This window comes from Cotesia glomerata, linkage group LG5 (assembly GCF_020080835.1).
Source record: "Cotesia glomerata isolate CgM1 linkage group LG5, MPM_Cglom_v2.3, whole genome shotgun sequence".
NCBI classification, from domain to species: Eukaryota; Metazoa; Arthropoda; class Insecta; order Hymenoptera; family Braconidae; genus Cotesia; species Cotesia glomerata.
In genome coordinates, this window is record NC_058162.1 from 7,491,251 (window position 1) to 7,508,424 (window position 17,174).

Below are 17,174 nucleotides of genomic sequence, written 5' to 3' on the forward strand. Positions count from 1 at the left end.
TTCTATCAGTGTATTTAAAGATCGCGAATTGAAAATTTTCATTTCTTATTTAAATAACATCTAAAATTATTTTTAAGCTTAAAAATTTACATTTTGTCTTACAGGCAATTAAACTGCAAGCATAATTCATATTTTCACAGAAAATTGAATGTTCTTTTAAAATTGTCACACATGATATAACTTGGTATGCCCCTATATAATTTTTTGATTAAAGGTAGTGTTGAAAATATCCAACAGAGGGCGCACGATGAATGAATCTTCTCTCTACAGAATAGTAAAATTGAAGGTATTTAAATTCTAGAATAGAAGTCATTTTTTTATTCTTCTAAGAATCTTGTTTGTCATTTATTTTGAGTTTAATCAACCTCAAATCAATTTTTTATCAAACAACTTGAATTCAAGCCAGATTGAATTCAATTCATTTCTTAAAAAGAAATAATTTACTATAGATAAAAATAATTAATGATCAATTGTATCTCTATCAATATTATTGATTGCAATCTATAAAATCCTCACAAATTCGACGGTAAAAGTGGGACAAGCTATTCTCGAACTTAATCCGACAGAACTAAACAAACAACGACCGTTAAAATAACCAAAACAAAACAATTACTGAAAAAATAGAAGAGGAACTTCAGCAACCGATTAAAGTAATTAAAAAAAAAGTAAGTATGTTTGTAGGTTAACTCTGCGATCGTGATGAATCTGAGAGGTTTAGGCTTTCAATGACAACTCACTGGTAATTGTCTGATGTCTTGTTGGTCACGCAGCTCACTCGGCAATAAAGTAACCGGAGATCTGCAGCTAGCGGACTGGTAGATGATAGATGATAGATTCTCCAATCATGTCATGACAATACCCGTGACGTATTAAATATATCCTGGGTCATCGGGTGCTTCACCTTTTATTTCTGGATCTGGGACCAGTTTATCTGGAGCAGCATCAGAGGTTTTGAGCGGGACTGAGGTCTTTAATCCTTCAAATAAAAAAGATTCTACAACAAGTAAAGGTTTGTAGGAGAATCTGATGGCTTAATACAATATTGAATGGTTGTAAAGAAAATCCATTAACCTCGTAACACACATCTGGTTACCTTGGTTGGTAAGCACACGCCCAGAACGCCGTCTGCGGAGTATTTCTGTTTTCCACTTTTTTTATTTCCCTCTCATTCTGCTCCTCGGCTCTTGCCTCTTTTGCCTCACTGTGTTGCTGGCTTTGTGTTGTATCGCGATTGAAATAATAGGTTGCGTGTGCTGCTAAATTAGCCGGGATTAAATAGAGATTAGATAAACCGGTGGTTAATATTTAAAAGTTGTTATTAATGGGGACAATAAATTCCTGGAAAGTTAATCGTCATTCACTGTAGACTGTAGTCTGTAGACTGTAGACTACATGGTGATTCAGCAGCAAAGAGAACTACTGAGAAAGAACCACAAAGATAATCTAGAAGTCTATTGTTCATAAGGAGCGATTTGTACCGTAGCAGCGATGGTATACTGCTGGTACTATAACTGGAACTGGTACTGGTACTTTGGTCACAACATGTCTCAAGTATGATGCGACGCTGTGATTAGGCCGCTGATTCTGGTTACAAATGTCAAGGTTTTGTCGAGCTTACAGTACCCAGCCACAACAGAGCTCATCTCGGGACATTTTTCGGGACTCTAACCTCCGTAACCCTTATCTCTGGTCGACGAGTCGGACTTTTTAGAGATCACCTGGATGAGTAAAGTTTTACTAAGAGTTTCTTTATACGGGAAAAATTTGTTGTTCCGCGGATTAGAAAGAATTAGAAATTTTCAAAAGTTGGAAAGTTATTGATTTTAAAATAAAATTTTTTTAGGACAAGACCAATTGTGGTACATATGTTATGATGACAAAACATAAGTGATAATAAGTCATTTTATTTCTATGTTATATCAACTAAACAGTTTATTTGAATTAACAAATCGATTTGTTGAACCAACTAAATTCTTTCAAAGAAATAAGAAATATTTTTTTTTTATTTAACTAAAAATATTTTATTGCAGTAACATTAACTAGTTAGTTGGTCTAAAAAATTTTGTTCTTGAACTGGCTAAATAATTTTTTTTTAAATAACTAATACAGTGGATTCTCGGTAACTCGAACCTTGTTAAGTTTAAATCCTCAGTAACTCGAAAAAAATTTTTATTCCCTTCCGCTGAACTCTTGAATACGCAATATCTCGAATTATTTAGATTCTGTAACTCGAACTTAGTATCGTTTCCCTTTCAGTATCGATAAGGGATATTTCTACTCTATAACTCGAATTTTAAAAGTGAAACTCTATTATAAGTCGAAGTTAGTAAAATATAAAAACGTTTTTCTCTGAACTGTCCAACCTTATAGCAATCAAATCTAAATTCCTATAGGAGTGTTCAATGCTTTTTATATTCTTGTTTGTAATGTATATTTTCCCTCTGTTATTTTCTTGCAAATCAAGTTTTTTCCTAATTTTTTTGGTCTACTTGCAAATTTTGAACACCTTGCTAAGTCGAAGACTCATTAACTCGAAGTTTTTATCACTTCTCTTGAAGTTCGAGTTATCGAGAGTCCACTGTAGTAACAAAAACAAATTTATTTTTTAAGGCAACAAATAAATTCTGTTTGTTTTACAAAATTATCTAGGTAATGGCAACAAAATAATTTAGTTATATTTAGTTCAATTGTTTATTCTTAAATGCTATGCAATAGATTATTTCAAAATTCATGATCAAATTTTTTGATAAATTCAAATTAATCACAAGAATTCAAAATAAGACTATCAACCAAAGAAATTGAAGTCACGACCATGATATGTAGAATCAACAACTGTAATAAGTCGCAAGGTCAATACAGGCTGTAGAACTCCAACTTGAAGAAATGTAAGACCGTTTATCCGAGTGTAGCACACCAATAACAGATATTGTTATCATCTATCTCTAGCGGTAACTCGCTATTAGTTTTAATACTCAAAACATTTGAATGAATTGTATCTGGCCTGGCATCAGCCTGCGATTAATCTTTCTTGAGTTTTTACGAGCGAACTTTGATTGAATATTTAATATTTCAGGTCGGATCTAGATCTCCGAACCAATAATTCATCAGAAGTAACAGTAATCTAAATAGCTGATCGTTTGATCGTGCGTAGGAGTTAGTTCTGCATCAAAGGTGGTCACCGCAACCCTTCACCATCAGAAACAGTTCTATCGATCGCGTAATACGCGTATAAATTGGCAATAACCCTCCAGTCAACCTCCGTCATGCCAAGAATCCCGTTAAACATCCGGATTTGTATTTACCCGGTATTGAATTGAGCCTTCATTCAAAATTAGGATAGTTCATTTGCACAAAGCCCTTTTGTTCCGGTGAACCTAGATGAAGTTTGCAACAAGTTACAAGTAACACGTACTTACTGGGAACCACGTAGTAACTAACACGTCGTACGTAGAATGAAACATCAAAGCTTTAATTCACTTTCAGTAGTTAAATCCAAATCTGGTTGAGCGACTTTCCGTCTTGAGCGGTCTCTCGTGGGGCGTCGACGCATCCAACAGTTTATTAGCTTGTGACGTAAAATAACCGAGATCCTGATTAAACCTGTTTCGGTGGGTATGAGTGTGGAGGATTATATATAGTGACAAGCAATGACGAGCCAGATAATAGACTGACTGGTGTTATCAACGAGCTGTCTGGTGTTTCCGGCCACTTGATCATCTGTTTAATGCCACCGGTCAGATTTGCAGACGAGGACTTTCAGTCCTGGAATCTGTCGCGGGTATAATATCCTATTAGTTGCTTTGATGAAGAATTATCGATCAATCGGAAATTAGTTTTAGTAAACAGAGAAGTTGGATTTGAAAAGGGTATTTTATCATTTATTATTTTTGACTTTGGAAAATTTTAAGTTGAAGGTTTTGATTGAATCTGATGTCAGAAAATCGAGTTTTTATTAACTTTTGAGGTTGTAAGACTGAAAATTTTATTGAGATTTAAATCTAATTTGATTTTAAATTCAATTGAAACCCTTACTAAAATAACCAAAAAATGAAAATTGCAAAAATAAGTTTTTTTTTTTAATAACTTCTAAATTATTCTAAAGTTACTTCTAAATTATTCTATCAATAAATTCTTCAATTTGGGAAGTTGAAGTTAACAAATTGGTAAATTGTCGAGCATTTCGAACTCGAAAAACCGGAAAATTTCAGGAATGGTCTGCAGGCTCAACAGTTTGCCAGATTTTATTCAATTACTTGAATGATTTTTTTTATCGTTTTCGAAAATCTCGTTTGTTAGTTAATGGACCGAAAAATCACTGTCTACTCTTATTTCTCTTTCTCCCCCGGTAGTTTTTTGCCAAATCAATCGAACAAAGTGATCTCGCCACCATAAAAGCCATAAAGTATCCAGTTACGACCGCAACGGAAATCATAAATGACTAAGTTACGCATCAAAGCTGGAGCAAATGAGGTTGCAATGGGTCAGAAAATTGGGTCGTCGATGGAAAGGAACCAGTCTGATGATATTTATGAAGATGATGATGATAATCACAATAATAATAATGATGATGATGATGATGATGATGATGATGATGATGATGATGACGATGATGATGATGATGACGAAAATGATGATGATGATGATAATACGAGGGGCCAGGATACCGTTAATCCGTCTGGTTGGAACATTTTAAGCTTCTCGTGACCGCTTGCGGTGTTCTTTGTAGACGCGCCTATAGACGCTCTGTAAAAAGCGGAATAACATCATAAACAATGTTCACCTCTATCCATCCATCCATCCAGCTCTGGTTTGCCGGCATTAGTTTAATCGCGTTTGAAATAATCCCCGGAGGAATTAGTGACCGTTGGAGGTGACAGCGAGAGTGTGCCGACTTTTACTTTTGCGATCGCGTGGAAGCCTTTGTGAGCTTATTCATTCCGACTCTTGGTCTTGGTCTTGGTATTGTCTTAGTAACTGTTAAACCTGTTAATGGAAAACAGTAATCCAGCGGTTGCTGGATTTTTATGCTCGTGTCTCTTTGGCACGCGATCATGTTAGTATAGACAAACCGCACACGGAATTCTGGTTAATGTAATCTTTTTGCTGTGGATTGTTGCGGGGGGCTTGACAATATGAAGACTATCTACGAAAGTTGTGAATTAATCAACCTTCATTTGTTGACAAAAATTTCAGATCATTAAACTTGTAATCGAGTATAATGAAGATCATTGATAAATATTTTGAACAATTCGGAACTGGTATTACAGAAAAATATGTTGTAGTAAAAAATAAGTTTAGTTATGGCAATGAATTGATTAGTTATTTTAACAAAATTATTACAACTTATGTTTTGTTATTTTAACATTTTATTTGCTACCCCTATACTAACATAATAATTTTTTACCATAATTAGTATTATGTTACCCTAAAAAAATTTTTTTTCAGTGCATTATTTTTTATCAAATTAGTTTTTTTTCAAGTAAAATAGTGCTATTAAGAAATGAAAAAATAACCTGATCGAAGCTGGCAGAACTGATTTGCGATCTAGATATTTATCCTATTGAGATGGCACATACAGAGTGGTGGTATTCAGTGTGTAGAGATGATATCTCTTGTGGTTATATCTATAGTACCAGGTCCCTCGGTCGTTCTTCTCAACTAACGATATCATCGAATATAAATGGCTCAAGAATTTACGATCGTTTATGGCGACGAATACGAATCGTGGGATCATCGTATTTTTACGTCGAATTTTTATTTATGGGCTGCTGTCTGAGGTCTGAGCGTAACTTACCACCGGGTACCGGCATCTCCACGCGTTGTTACGTTCTTTGACAGATACATTGTAGGAAGATGAAATTGATACAAACCAGATGGCGGAAAAAGGGCTGCAAAAACTCAGCAGCTTAACCAAAGAGCTGAGATACTCATATCGCGAGCAGACCTGCTTGAAAAGAACATAGCACACGTCTCACGAGAGGATAAGGATGAGGATGAAGATCAGTAAGATGAAGACGAGGATGAATTCAAGAAAGAGTTCAAGAGTTTGGATTATTTGTTGTGCAAACGTTTTATATGCTCATGAAGATGAATTGCCGGTTACTCTCAAATCGATATTCCAACTACTGTATGTTTGGATTTCTGGATGGTTCACGATCTGTTGCCTCTGCATGCAATCGATTCTTCATGTCAGTTTGGAAAGCAATCTAAATATTACGAGACCCAATACTTCTCTGGAACGTAAACGCTTCCATCTGTCCAGCAAATAAATTTTCCAATCTTTTTTACAGTTTCGCAAATATTTTGATAATCTCGTGCCGTCAAAAATGGTGATTCATTTCTTAGTTGAAAAGCACTCGGATCACCGATTTTAGTGAAAATTTTTTCTGATATGGCTTGATATAAACGATTGATATACATGGATATTAGTGTGTGCCAAAAAAAAACAACAAATTTTTTTTTTGTTTTAATTAATGTAAAATTTTATCATAGATAGCCAAAATCAGGACTGTCAAAATTTGAGCCTTAATATTGATATTTATCGAAATTTTTCATTTTCCGTTTAAATAGCTTTGATAAAAACATTTTTAAGCTTTGGAATTTTATATTTTGTCTTACAAGCAACTTATCGGCTAGTACGATACATATTGTTGAAGGAAATTAAATGTTTTACAAAAAAGTTTTCTTATGATTTTTCGATATAGATTTACTTTTTTAAAAGTTATTTGTGGTTAAAGTTTGACATAGTTCGAAGAATATCTTCTTCCGATCGTACAATGGATATATATGGCTTAATAGTCTCATATTTGGTCTGAAATGGTCATGTAAGCTCATACATAATTTTTCGACCGAAATAGTGTTAAAAATTTTCAATAGAGGGCAAATGATCGCTGAATCGTTTCGCTACAAGAAAGTTAAAATTTCCTATAAAATATATGTAAATTAATACTAATAATAAAAATTAACTTTCCATTTTCATATGTAACCAGATCATCCATATCATAAACTTTTTGATGGGTGAGTTCTGTTGGATTCGAGATCCATCCGAAATAGAAAGGACTTGCGATGATGAAGGCTATCTGCTTCCAGTTGATAGTCCGAAGGCGAAAGGATGCGTAGAAGGGAGTCTTCAACCACTCGTGATTATTCTGTTATGGGTACTGATGATTATGATTGTGATTGTGATTATGCTGGTGGTTTCTACTCACCGTGGGATCCGCGGTTTTTCTCGACCACAGCGATCTCGATTGGGCGATCAAGGCGGCGGCTCAATCGAGAAGCAAATAGAAATAGGAGATGAGCACCATAAAGCCCTCCCTCAAGTCCTTTGGGTATTTTTAAACCAAGACCCAAGACAAAGGGACAAAGGGGATGTTGGAATAAGCAAAGTGAGGTGTGAAAAACTTGTCATCAACATTAACATTAAAATTGATGATGGTGCTTGCTCGACCATAAAAATCACTGAAATCTTCAGCTACTTTTCTAGCGCTCGTAAATCTCAGTTCCAGTTTATTTATTGCTCGATAGATGACAAATATTTTCACCTATTCTTCGGCTTACTCCTGTATTAGTGGAGTTGCTTTTTCAGCGGAGGTGTTGAGCGTGAAAAAGAAGAAAATAACTCGGTTGGTTGGATTTTCAAAGACACCGACGAAGCTACTCGTCAATTCTTTAGCAGCAATCGATATTCTTGGGTTATTAAATTCCTTATTTCTTTCCTTTCCTTTCTCTTCATGTTCTGACTGCATCAGTATTCATTTTCTGAGAATCGTTTGCTGAGAATTCGTTTCAGGATAATTCAATAGCAGAATTAATTGTCCGGAAAGTATTAAGAGTGTTTGAATATAGATTGTGTATTGTAAAATTTTTGTTCAATTTCAGAGGAGAGAGTTCAATGTTTTAAATTTTATCTTCTTTATCTCTATACCAGAGTAAAGAAATAAAACATTTCGCGGGTGGAGTAAGTTTGGAGTTTTCTAGGTCTAAATAAATTTTTATTTAGCTGAAACAAGCTTTGTGTACAAAATCACTTACAAATAATTCAAAAAGTTTATCAAAAATTTTAGCTTTTAAATATTATTATTTTTTCGAAAAATTTGACTGTAGAACCTAGATATGAATTTTTATAAAAATTATTCCGTATTTATCTTGTTGATAAATTCTAACGTGGAAAGTAAAAAAATTATAAATTATTAACTTTAATTTTTAAAATTTATTTACAGATAATTAATCATAAAGAGAATTTATCAAAAGATGCTACTTGTAGAAATTAAAAAAACAAATGTTGCTATTTTTTTTAGTATTAAAATTTACGAGCGATATCAAACTAAGAAAAAGGATGTAATACGTTTTAAACCTCTCAATACACACGGTAAAAAATTTTACGTCATTTTAAACATAAATCTTGTGCAACGACACATGACGACTATATATTTGTGTAGTTTATAAATAAATGCTTAATGTATTATACACACAATTGTTTTGACATAATGAAAAAAAATTTTTTACTGTGCACCTTTTGAGATTTTTAAACGAATAAAAATATTTTTATTTTTCTGAAAAAAATAATTTTCTCCGTAGAGTTTTTTCTTTTTATTATAGAAATAAAATTATTCTCGGAATGAATTTAACTTTGAAGTAATAAATTCAATTAAAATTCAATCACTTCGTAAGTTTTTTACATTGATTTAAAAAAATTATTTTCAATTCGAATATTCAATTGTCACTTGAAATAAAACACACAAGTCAAATTTTTTGCCCGATACATCGATTAAAACCCGGACGTAAATAATTCATCGAACAGAGAATAAAAAAGTATGATGGAACCTCCAGTTTAATTTAATTATTCTCGAATGAAAATCAGTTATGAGCAACAAAGGTTTTTAAAAGCAATACCAATAAATTATAAAACTCATCAATCGATATTTTGAGAGAGCAAAGACCCGTGTAACTGTCAATTTTATTTTTATTTAGCTTTTTTATTAAGTAGCATAGTCGGAGCGTGTTTCGACTGCTCGAACAAAGAAATATTGTCGCACCCGACGTTATTGCCTTTGTCTGGGGCGAGTCGACGGATTTATGGGTTTAATCTGGTCAACCAATGCCACACTACTTGTTGGTAACGTCATCAATTTTGTTTAAAAACTATTTCTCCGCGTTTTCTTCCCTCGCTGTAAGGAACATTAATAAGCAATGAGCGTCAATCCACCAGCCAATGAAAATGATACATAAAAAATGCAATTCTCCTGCGAATCTTATATCTTAAATTACCATCGAAATTAAAGTGGTTAGTATTACTTCAACGTATTCCGCTTAAAATAAGTGACATTTCCGAGTAGAAGCTCTCAAGCTGCCAATACTCATTTTATTTTATTAATATAATATAAATGATAAATGGTATCAGTGTTCCGACGTTGAACGAAACTGTGACATCGGAAAATGTCAAGCAGTCTATTTAAATACCGCCCGTCTTGACGAGAAATAAAGATAATAAAATGAAAATCTTTCGGATATTATATTATTGTGAAGAGATTTTTTAATAGCCCGGTGATTTTATTAGTTGTTGTGTATTTAGCATTATATATCCAGTATATACATTAAAAGTTAGCTACCACGTTTCGCAGAAACTAATAGCTAAGTATTTAACTTGCTGAAACGTAATTAGAACTCGACTCGGTTATTTGCACAAGCAGATGTCGTGTCGAGTAGAGAGACGGAGACTTAGTTGATGCGAGCTTTATATGACGACCGTGCTGCAGGTTATGAGAGTTTAAACAACCAGAGCTTTTTTCTTTCTACTTATTGCTATTGGTCCACACTTTAAAATTAGAAAATGTTCGTTTATGGCCATATTAAAGAAATTTCATTTAAAAATGACAGTAATGGTGCACAGTAAAAAATTTTTCGTCATTGTGTAGAGTGTTTAAATTTGTGTGTAGAATATTACATTCTAGTGTGTAGAATTTAACATTCTAGTGTGTTAAATCATTAAATCAACACATGAGAATGTTAAATTCTACACACTAGAGTGTAATATTCAACACACAAATTTTAACACTACACAATGACGAAAAATTTTTTACTGTGTGGGACATTTTGCAATTCCTGATTTAATTATAATTTGTTTAATAATTATTTACAAATACAGTATAAGAAAATATTGAAAAGTACCATTGATTTTTACTGTATCATAACGGTAAAAAACAATAAACCTGAAAAATTAACAAGATTAATAATTATTTTTTACTATTTTAATATTTGAATTAAACTTTACAGTAAATTTAAAAAAAATTTCTGTTTATGTAGAACTTAGCAGCATTTAATACTATTATAATAGACTCGCTTCACTCGGCCGGATAACTAACTCGATTTTGATAAGAATGCGTCCATAGCCTGAAACTTGTGACGTCACTTCAAGCCGTCAGAATCCCTACCTTTGCGCATGTGTATCGGAAATAACTATTTTACGGCCAAACCTTGATTTTTGCATTTCCCACGAAACAGTTCAACACAGAAAATAAAATTAACTTGAATCAAGAGAAATATTATTGAACCAAGAAAATACAGTAGCGCTCAAAAGTATTTTGACAAATATATTTAATGCTTTAATTAAAAATAAATATGAAACACAATAATCATTTATTTATTTTTTTAACAGCTTTTGAATAATCTACAGAATAGTGTCAAAGTGGTCCTTGTTCGTAACAAAAAAAAGTTTAATTTTTAAAATATTAAAAAAATGGTGGCTCTAAAGTATTTTGACATTGTTGAAAAAAACTAACGCATAATGTTGTCAAAATACTTTTGAGCGCTACTGTAATTCTGAAAAATTTCAGTGTTTTGAATCAAGACGAAAAATTCTTGAATCAAGTAAAATTTAGTTAAACCAAGAAAAATTTCTTAGTTTAAGAATTTTTCTACTCAAACCAAGAAGATGAAGTTCATTAAAATTATTTACTTGATTCAAGTTCATTTTTTTCCGTAAAGTGACTGAAAGATAGTTTTTTGTAAAAATTTTAATTTCCTTTAAAAAAGATTCTATGCATTAGAGAGCTCAAAAGCATTGTTTAAAAGATAAAGAGCAATTAACAAATAAATTTGAAAGATTTTGATCAAGTGAAAAGTTTTATTAATTTTTTTTAATTTAACAGCCGGTCCCTACAATTGCATTATATTTCTCTCCTGGACAAAAAAGAATTTTGAAAAAGAAACTCTGCTACGTAATAGATTTTTTAATTATCTGTTTCGTAGCAAAGCTTTTGTTTTGGAAATTATCATTTGTTTAAAAGAAAAACATGAAACTGCAATAGGTTTATAATCATGAGTGCAACAAGAATAGCACGGTTTTTCGGTTTTTCGCAGTGAATGCGACGCGAGAAAATGAAGGGACCAGCTATTAAGAATTTTTTGCCCAATCAAGGTGATCAAATTATTCGAAATAATTTTCTTGATTAAAAAGTTTTCCAGTTGAATCAGATTAATTTTTTTCCAGCAAGTAAATTGGAAAAATAAATTTCAAGCGACGTTAAGAAGTATATGCTGAATGTCGAAAAGCTCTCAAGCGAGTTAAATTCAAAATTGATCAAGTGGGAACATAATTTTCCAATGGAAGGGTTATAGAAAAGGCTTGATACACTTGTGAATTCATCATGAATAATTTTGGAGTACCATTGTAAAAATGACCAAGTACCAGGCGACTACATATATAGATAGGAGTATAGAGTGAGTACAAGGGTAGCGAACGTTGAAAACGATGCGTGAATATGTTTACACAGCTCTCGCAGTATTATGCAAAACATGAGCTTTTCTCATTGCATTATATTGTTGTTGTACCTATTGTAGACTCGATAAATCGATAATGCCCGAGAATTTTCAGTCTCCATTGTTATGAATACCCATGAAATACGATAGTAATCCTTTCAATACTTTTTTACGGAAAAGCTAAAAAGCTTTTCCGTTTTCAGTTCTTGAGCAAAGGTTATGAAAAATGAATTCACTTTCAAATAAATTCAATAGTTTTTTTTTTTCTAAAAAGGTAATGGAGATCATGAGATTTGATAAACTTTTTTCTAGCTCCCAGAGCGAGTTTTAACTATCGGATACTGAACATCAACTTAGGTAATAAGTTTTCATCTTAATCGAAGTCGGATAAAAGTTAAAAAATCCCGCGAGGACTTAGTTAGCAGCTCTGGTAACTTTTCAAAGCCAGGTAAGCCCAGTAAGTGAGTAAGTTAGTAAGTTAGTACGCTCGACATTCGACAGAAGGTGTCAGCTGGGGATTCGGTTCCATTAAAATCATTAAGCGTCTGATTAATTAGCCAATAGCTCAACTGTCTCGGCAGTCGCGGTCGAACAATCGGATCAGGTTAAACGGGTGATTATTAATACCGCTTAACGTCGGTTTAGATTAATTTTAAATGAATATTCATTGTGAATCGTTGATGATATCTAATATCTGGTTTAAGTGAGTCCGTTTTATTTCGTCATGATTCATGATTCACGATGAAGTTGCGCGTTTTGCAACACTGATTCATCTTTCGTCAAGAAATATATGCAGAACTCATGACAAGACTCTTTTATAATTTCAATCAAAGTAACGTCCAATTTAAATTTATTAATTAAGTTGATTAATCTGGTGCGAATCATTTATTCAAAACTTTTATTCTCTTTTTGATTTTGCAAGACGTTTTGCTTTTATACTTTTAGTAGATATCACTCTTACAAAATATTACTTTTACAAGATATCACTCTCATAAAATATAATTCTTACAAAAAATCACTCTTACAGAATATTATTCTTACAAAATATTACTTTAACAGAATATGACTCTTAAAAATACACGGAGAGAAAAAAATAGAACTTATTCCTATGTTAGAATGGTAACCATTACCATGCTACATATTAATGGAAATTTTTGTGAGAACCCTGTGTAAATTTGGTAATAAAAATCTTAGAAATTGTGATAGAAATATAAACAATCACTCATTCGCTGCGGAATTAAATTCTGACAATAATGTTGTTGTTTTTTTATTTTTTTGATGAAAATTTCAATTTGTTCTGCGCAACTGTCGTCGTATTTTAGCATCGGCGCGGCCGTATGAAAAAAGTCGCGCGGAACCCTATTTTCTACATTAAATAAAAATTATTGTTTTTCAAGCTAGAGTTCCGGGAGTCGAAACTTTTTCTTAGAAATTTCCTCCTCTTTAAGGATCTTTTTTTCCGATTTTTGATATCACTAATAGTTATTGAGTTATTTACGAAAAACTGAGATTTTTTATTTTGGTCATGTTTTTTGTTAATAACAAATTGAAATTTTCATCAAAAAAAATAAAAAAACAACAACATTATTTTCAGAATTTAATTCCGCATCGAATGAGTGATTGTTTATATTTTTATCACAATTTCTAAGATTTTTATTAGCAAATTTACACAGGGTTCTCACAAAAATTTCCATTAATATGTAGCATGGTAATGGTTACCATTCTAACATAGGAATGTTCTATTCTTTTCTCTCCGTGTAAAATTTTCACATTTTTACAAAATATCCTTCATAAAATATCACTCCCACAAAAGATTTTTTAAGTCTACAAATGATAAAAAATTCAATTTTTCCTAACTTTTTTCCGTAGAAAAACTTCCTACATCATTACTTTAGAAATTTAATGTAGCAAAATAAAAATTTCCGATACCTACCACATCATTAAATAAAGATTTACTTATACCTTTTTTTTTCAGATCATATTATCAATGCTTCAAAAATTTCAAAAGAACCCAAAAACTACCGAAATTAAAGTAACAAAAAACCTAATCATTCATAGATTTTTTACACACTTGTCAGCGATAAAAATAAAGAATATCCTTCTCAAAGTTCCAGACACGGGAAGACAAGGGAATTCAGTAAGAATTGGAGTAGAAAGAAACCTGTTCCTTTCTACAACCCCAAACGTCTTTGAGAGGAAGCCAGAAGACAAAGTAGAGCATATTAAAGTTACTTTAATAAAAGAATTCATGACGTAAATTCTTTTATTTTCCACTCGACAATATATTTTTTTTTTTTTCAGGCATCGCGACATTAAAACAGAGTACAAAAGGATGAAAATGAAGGGCGGAATCACCGTTGACAGCCGGTTTCCCTAAAACCAGGATTCTGACGTTAAATGTGCCTTTATCGGGAAATTTTTTCCAGAAAGGTATGTAACGCAGTAAACTTTTTCTGGATATTACTTTCGTAAAAGCAATTGAGCTCTCTTGAAAAAAAGGTCCAAGAAAAATGAGCGGTCTTAACCTTTCCGCTCGGGAGGAAGAAACATGAATATTATACATTAAGAGGAAAAAACTCACCAAAGGGTTTATTTCTGATCTTGCTCTTCAGTCAAAGGATGATGACAAGCTTTCTCGAGTAGATGATTTTACTTTTAACGAGTCTTGAGTACTTTTATTCTCAAAACTCTTAAGTTCAAAGCTCCTCTACTTTATTCCACGCTCATCATTTTTTCTTATCTGGCTAATTAATAATTAAATTGAATTTATTAATATACAGAATGAATCGACGCTTTGTAGAAATTTTAATACATTTTAAGTGATGAGCTTTGATGCATCATGTCAGATAAATACCCGGATAAGCAGAGAATTACGTGCGATTGTTATCGGACAATAGAGCTGGGAAGGGTAGCAAAAATTTTGCAACATGAGAAAATCAAGTTTTGCATACATTGTGTGGATAAATAGATAACATTTCATATTAACAATAAATTTTACAGTTGAGAGATTACTTGTTGAAGATATAAAAGCAGAGTTTGGATTATGAAGTTGGTACAAAAAATTTCTGGGTGGAAACGATGAAAAAGAAGTGAAAATATGATCAAAAAGTAAATTCATTGAATTACGGCAGTTAACTAAACTTTAAACAGCGAAATCTGTGATTTAAAATTATAATATTTGACGAATAATAAAAAATTCTGGTGCAAAAGCTGTTTTTATTAATTTATTCAACATAATTAATTGTATGGAATGGTTTGTTTAATTTTTATACTTTTATGCTAGAATTAAATTGAGAACTTAAAAGTTTGCTTTGCAATGAAAAATAAATTACTAATAAACAAATATTGCTTATGATTAAATAAATTATTTAAAACGGGGAAAAAGGTCGATTGAGCTTTGCGAAACATGGGAAAAAAATTTTTTAGGAGTTGAAAAATAAAATAGAGTTATGATTTTTAATAGGGTTCTTTTTACTGAAGAAATAGAGGCACTGAAAAAAACTTAAGTCGTTTGAAAGATTTTTTAAAGAATTATCACGTTTACAATCTTGGATTGTTAAAAAAATGGGCTGTAATATTGTTTAGAATTAATTTAGTGATGAATTAGATTGAAATTAAACAAAAATTGGGTTTAATTAATAATTTTCTTGGTACGAATGCAATAAATTTACTAAGTATAGTATTTAGATGTTTCTCGATCAATAAAATATTTACGTGTTAAAATGACTTGACGTAAATCTTTTACTAGACGTGAAGAAATTTGAAGTATAAATATGAGAAGTTAAAGCACCAATCTTCTCTAAATTTAGAAGTTACTTTTTATTCTTCAATTTATAACAACCAACTTGACATCAACTTTCTTTGCTCTTCGGCAAAAGGTTTCGAAGTATCTTGAATGCAGAAGACAGCCAATTTGTAATGGAAAAAAATTGACAAATATTATTTTCACGCTAAAAATTTATTTAGTGTAATGGAAACGATTAAAACCATCAAAATATACTGAAAATTTGATGTCGTCATGCAATATCAAATTGTTGGTAATTTCAAAAAAGTTTGGAAAATCCAAAAGTGCACGCCTCATAACGCTCATCCATTTTTTAAGAAAAAAAAATTGTGTAATTGATTAAAAAAAAAAAAAAAATTATAATTAAGTAATTTCTTACAGAGTATTTTTTTTTTAAAAATATCAGCGCCCTTTTTTTTTGTCATATGCGCACGCAATCTAAAAAAATCTAGCTTGATCAAGTGGCGCCATAGTTTTCACGTGACAAATAAGAAAAATTTGTTTGTCTTTGTACGATTGTATCGTAATGAATTTTAATAAAAATTCAATTTAAAAAAAAAATAAGTAAACTAGGCTACTGATATGAAATACGGACCCAGTTCATCGCATTCTAAAACTAATAAAAAAAAGTCCGGTCTTGAAATATCAATTTGTTCGGGAGTAATCTTTGGTACATCCAAAATGGGGTGACATCCGGACATCCACGTAAAATTTTTTTCAAAACGTTTTTTTTTTTTCAAAATAGTTATATGAAATGATTTTAGAAAGTAAAAGATGGTTTAATTTAAGTGTTTTCTCGGTGTACATCTACTTATATTATTGTATAAGTGTAATATGGTTGTGATAGAGACATTTAAAGATCACAAAATTGCTTGACCTTGACGAGTCGAGTATAAAGCACAACCTCACGCGCTTCGCGCTATGAGGCGTGCAAAATGATAAATAATTGAATTTAATCGATAAAAGAGTATTAAATCAACTAGACTGCAAAATTTATGTAACAGTAGAGAAGAATGCGTTTGACAAAATGGCGACCATGTCACTGCACAACTTCCCATTACTTCTCGCGCATGCGCAGTACCATCTCATCTTCCTTTTCTCAAAACGATCAAATAAATTTTCAGTACTTTTGTACGAAATTTTTTTTGCCAGATTTTTTGTCAATTTTATCAAAAATCCAATGAGTTTTATGAATTTTTATAAATCGTGTGTTTTTGAATTTTCTAAACTTTTTTGATTATATGAAAGCAAAGACCGTCCAGAAAAAATATTTGCTCATGAATCATGAGATGACTTACATAAAAGCAATTACTGGACAAGTTATAACTTGTAATTGAAGGCGGCTGTATATAAATTATAAGTTCCAATTCATCAAAGTAGTGATTGCAGTTAATTATTCAGAGTGACAGTGATAATGATACTTTAATTTACTTTTAGAATGAATATAAATCGAGGAATTAGTAGGTCAAGGAATAATGATCGAGTACACATCGAAAGATAGAAAATATAGCTTTCCGTTTCGAATAATTCTTGTGGTAATCTGGATTGAGGAGGGGTTTTAATTCTAGGCTTACTTTCTTTACAGTTAAGTCGAATCGATCTACTTTCGCGAGCTGAGTTTAAGCTGGAG

The 17,174-nt window shown here is 31.8% G+C and overlaps 1 protein-coding gene and 1 long non-coding RNA gene across 4 annotated transcripts in view; one reads left to right on the forward strand and one right to left on the reverse strand.

The window, feature by feature from the left end:
• LOC123265477 (CCR4-NOT transcription complex subunit 6-like) overlaps positions 1-17,174 on the reverse strand; it is a 602,565-nt gene that overhangs the window by 223,269 nt on the left and 362,122 nt on the right. The window lies entirely within an intron of this gene.
• Positions 12,173-14,305, forward strand: LOC123265483. Its single transcript, XR_006509575.1, has 3 exons — positions 12,173-12,592; positions 13,869-13,972; positions 14,062-14,305. It is a non-coding gene; the product is annotated as an uncharacterized LOC123265483 (long non-coding RNA).